At 31.1% G+C, this 5,062-nt stretch overlaps 1 pseudogene across 1 annotated transcript; it reads right to left on the bottom strand.

Moving 5' to 3' along the window:
* On the bottom strand, positions 1-2,026 carry LOC147944951 (putative F-box/kelch-repeat protein At1g12870; annotated as a pseudogene). The gene has a single exon (XR_015558584.1). The product of XR_015558584.1 is annotated as a putative F-box/kelch-repeat protein At1g12870 (transcript).
* Positions 2,027-5,062: the final 3,036 nt, after the last annotated feature.

The raw sequence follows: 5,062 nt of genomic DNA, 5'->3' as shown, positions 1-5,062 counted from the left end.
TAATCCAAATTAAGTCTGAAACTTGCACTGAAAAATATGACAACGTTCAACAAGATGTCATATAATGTGACACTAATTAAAATCCATTTTAAGAACTTGAAATTAACTCATAAAGGGAGAGACTAAACTTGGAAAAAAAGGAACAAGGAGACTGTCACGAAGAGGAGAACAAGACAAGATGTGATATGTAGAGTTTGGGGGTTGAAATAGGAGGGGCTCCAGGAATTGCTTAAAGAGCATCACCTTGTTACCATTCTTGGAAATTGCCGCAGGGTGGAAGAGTGAAGTCTCATCATGAGGCGTATAGCAAGTGGGGTTAATCTTGTTCAAGTCAATGGAGAACAACTTGTCCATTTTCAATAATGCCCCACCAGTGTTGTGGTTAGTGAGCCTCCAAACGTGTTGCATGCCATCTCCATTTGTCTCTAAAGCCCACACAAGACGACGGTCGTCGTCTATGCTACCGAAGCTCATATCAACAACGGATGATGATAATGTCTCAATAATAGGATTTGGAATGACTTGAAACATGTCCGTGTGAAGATCAAAAGCAATCAATTTGGTCAAGTCTAGGTGGAACCAATAAAGCCATCCGTTTGCAAAAGTTGGTAAGTTGGTGTTGTTTAAGCGATGTTCAGGAAGAGGTGGAGGCACCTGCCTCCATTGCTTGACTTCAAAATCGAATATATCGCATGATAAGGTGGTATTGTACTTGTTAATATTATGTAACCACACTATTTTGTGTGTTCCAGTAACGTAGTCTTTTCCAAATCCTGGCAAAGGGACCTCTGAGTCATTGTTGTCTATTTGAAAGTTGGCAAGAGGAAGCTTGTAGGACCATCTCGTGGCTGGGTTTATCACTGTAATTTCTCTTGTGGAGGCATACAAGCAGACAAGACCATCGATACTATCAGAAGGACTCCCATATTCGTCGCTAGTAGGTATCCCTTTATCATCGCTAATATGATATCCTTCTTCTTCTTCTTCTACTAGACAAGCGGAAGACCACTCCAACCTCATAGTCTTTAGAGCAACTTTCCTATACCAGCTTCTATACCTTGTATAAGAATATAAACACACAACTTTGGGTTCCTGTGTTTTCTGATGCAACATGTGTCTTTCCTTAAAAGATTTGGACCTTATCGTACCTCTCCAGTGTTTAGACACGGTTGGAATCTCAACAGGGATTTCACTGGTAGTCGCAACATAACTTGTTCTAACACATCGTGGTTAAGTATCTCATCAGTTCCCTCCCTTCTTCTTTTTCTTTTGCTTGCTCTTTCAATTATCTTCCATGATGTTGCATCATCTCTCCTGTCTTCACTTCTTCTCCGATGTAAGTCTTCAGTTTTTCTTTCTCTTCGTGATGACCACAAAGACCAAGAGAATTTGTCTTCCCCGTTGCTCTTCCTCTTCCATGATGTTGCATCATCTCGCCTGTCTTCACTTCTTCTCCGATGTAACTCTTCAGTTCTTCTTTCTCTTCGTGACCACAAAGACCAAGAGATTTTGTCTTTTCCGTTGCTCTTCCTCTTCCATGATGATGCACCGTCATATTCATCTCTTCTTCTCCTTCCTCTCCATGAAGACGGTGCAATCTTTCCCTTTTCCATGGATGATAGATCATCTGATCTCCAACTTTTGTCTTCAATTCTTCTTCCTCTTTGTGACAACGACGACCAAGAGATGTTGTGTTTTCTGTCCCTCTTCCATGATGATGTACCATCGTAGTATTCATCTCTTATCTTCTTCCTCCATCTTTGAGACAGTCTCTCTTCTTCACTTCTTTTCCTTCCTCTCTCTGAACACGACGCTATCTTTCCACTTTCGTGGCTCTTCCTCCCCTCCATCGATGCTAAAGATTATCCTCCGAAGTCCGATGTGTCTTAATGCTATCTTCTTTTTCTAACGACAACGTACGAAGACCAAGTAATATTCGCCTTCTTCGTGTCTTCAATAGTCTTCTTAGGATCTCTCTCTGCCTCCAATATATATATATATGGACATTGGCTTCTTCTACCGACTCTCGAACTAGGAATTCTTTCTAGTTTCATGTAAATCCAAAAGCCTAGTGGTAATTATTTTCTGAGAAGATAAACTCAAAGAACAAAAACATACATAGTTGTAATTTATTTATATATATTTTAAATTTATTAAAGATGTTAATTTTAAGTAAGCATTAAAATTTAAAAACCTAAAAAGCCTTATCACATACAATGTTAGATTCCGATACTGAAAACAAAAAGTTAGGTGTTTTATAAATCGACTATTTATTTTAATAACAGAAATATATTTATACGATAAATCACACCTTACATGTGAATAATCGATGACTCACGAAATCAGTGAATTTTTTTTGTTTAAGAAGTATTGTATTGATTTTAATATTTGTAACTATGTATAAATATAATTTCTTTTTGACAAGTATTTACACATGTGTCGACACCCCTCCCAAAACCATAGGGATTAGTTCGTGGATGTTACACATGTGTTAGAAAACCAAATCAAATCTCTTATTAATTAGGTAAATTTGTGAAATCTTGTTGTGTTAATTAATTGCTCCTTGAAGTTCCATAATTTAATTGCGTAAAGTGGCTACATTATGTTGGCTTGGCGGCGCGTTCCAAGCTCCATATTTTATCTCTTAGTAATTTATTAAGTATCGTTGCTTGTTAGAAGTTATTTGAAGCTCCATATTTTTTTGCACAAAAAAAAAAAAAGACGAAGCTCCATATTTCATCTCTTTATCACTCTTAATCAATTACGTTCTAGGGATTTGTCTTTTAATTATTGCTTAGTAATTTACTATTTTCTGCTTTGTTTGATTTCAAATCCCCTGTATATTAAAAGAGGAACATTCTTGAAGAAAAGCTAACGTATCGTTGCCAGAGAGATCTGTGCCCAATTTATTACTTGTCCTTAATATTCTACTAGGTACCAACCCGTCCTATGTGCGGAATAAATCGATTTAAATAAAATATTATGAGCAAAATTATTATTTGAGATTTAAGATTTATTTTGTGTAAAACAAAATATGTAAGTAAAATTTTTCAAATTTGCGTTTACTTTTGTTAAAATACGTTTTACCCGTGAAATATTTGAACTTGGAAAAGAATTTTAAGGTGGTGTAGAAATTTTTGATGTGTTTTTATATTATGAGCAAAATTATTATTTGAGATTTAAGATTTATTTTGTGTAAAACAAAATATGTAAGTAAAGTTTTTCAAATTTGCGTTTAATTTCGGTAAAATAAGTTTTACCCGTGAAATATTTAAACTTGGAAAAGAATCTTAAGGTGGTATAGAAATTTTTGATGTGTTTTTATATTATGAGCAAAATTATTATTTGAGATTTAAGATTTATTTTGTGTAAAACAAAATATGTAAGTAAAGTTTTTCAAATTTTGCGTTTACTTTCGGTAAAATACGTTTTACCCGTGAAATATTTGAAGTTGGAAAATAATTTTAAAGTGGTGTAGAAATTTTTGATGTGTTTTTGTGTTTCTAAAAATCAAATTCACATATTTTATATTTAACATTATCATCTACATCACTATACCATTAAATAGATAAAAAAAATTACTTGTTAGACTAATTGATTTAATTTAAACTAATCATAAGTTTAAAAAATGAAATGAGAAAAATATATAAAAGTGGTAAATAAATGAATAATTTATTTATAATAATTAAATATGTTATAAAATTGATAATTAAATACATTTCTGGATTTTAATTGTTGATTAAAGTGTCATGAGCTCTGTAACACTGACACATTAGCTTTTTTTTAAGTGTGCTTCTCTATTAATATATAGGGGATAATATTACATAAAACCGTCATTGCTATTCAATTTATTTATATACACAATTTTTGTTCCTATAAATTCTAAAATTGGTAAATATTAATAAATATTATCCTCTACATGTTTTAGAAATTATTTTCAAAACCTATGTATTATAATATAATAAAAAATTATAACATGAGATGTTAAAAATATATATTTAAATCATATTTTCAAAAATATAAATAATATTATTTCTTATTGTTTAAATTTTTTTGACTAAAAAAAATTGAAATTAATTTTGAATAATAGATATTGGAAAATTCTTTAAAAAACAATTTGATGGCATCTTAAATTTATTTTAAACTATAAAATATTTAAACTTATGCAAATCCTAATTTTCAATTTTCCATATAGAAAATTTCTGATATATAAAACTAAACGTATATTAAAGATTCCTTAATTTCAAAATTAACAAATTAAAAAAATATAAAATATTATATATATTTTAATATTATTTTTTAAAGATTTTGAGGGACGGGTTATTATAGAGTATAGCTACCGGGATAGGTTTAACCCGCTTAAGAATTTAGGTCATTCGTTTTGAGAAGTTTTAATCTTTTTGATGGTTTTTATCTGTTTTATAATTTACAAGTTTTATACAATTCTGATTAATCACTGATTCGGTAAACGTTAGATTCGGGTATGTTGTTTTGTGAATCTGAATTTTGTGCTAAAACTTTTATTATTTCAAAAATCACAAACTGGATGAAACCAAACTAATATAAGTTTGAACTGTAAATGATTTAACAAATAATTATATTTATAAATATAACTCTATGTGTACATAATATATTACAAACCTTATAGTAAACATAGTTTTTGAAATCAATCACGCACATACGTGCGGGTCCGTACCTAGTCTTGTTAGTATTTTGCATCTTTTTCCTTTTATTTTATTTTGCCTCTAATTTAAGTTTTCATGTGTTAGAAAACCAAATCAAATCTCTTATTAATTAAGTAAATTTGTGAAACTTTGGTGTGTTAATTAATTGTATCTTGAGGTTCCATAATTGAATTGGTGAAAATGACTATAATATAGTTACTTGGCGGCTCGTTCCAAGCGAAATCAGCTTTTTTTGTACTCCTTTTAATCTATATAAATAATTTGATCAATTAAAACCGAACAAAGCAGAGAAGACAAAAAAATTTAAATGAGTTTGACCATTTCAGACTTCTGAAATTTACATTGTAATAATGAGCTATCGGCCAGCTGCGGATAGC

The sequence above is a fragment of the Camelina sativa genome, chromosome 5 (assembly GCF_030686135.1).
Source record: "Camelina sativa cultivar CO46 ecotype springtype chromosome 5, ASM3068613v1".
In the NCBI taxonomy this organism is placed as follows: Eukaryota; Viridiplantae; Streptophyta; class Magnoliopsida; order Brassicales; family Brassicaceae; genus Camelina; species Camelina sativa.
Note: the sequence above shows the minus strand (reverse complement) of the source record. Positions and strands in the feature narration are given on the sequence as shown.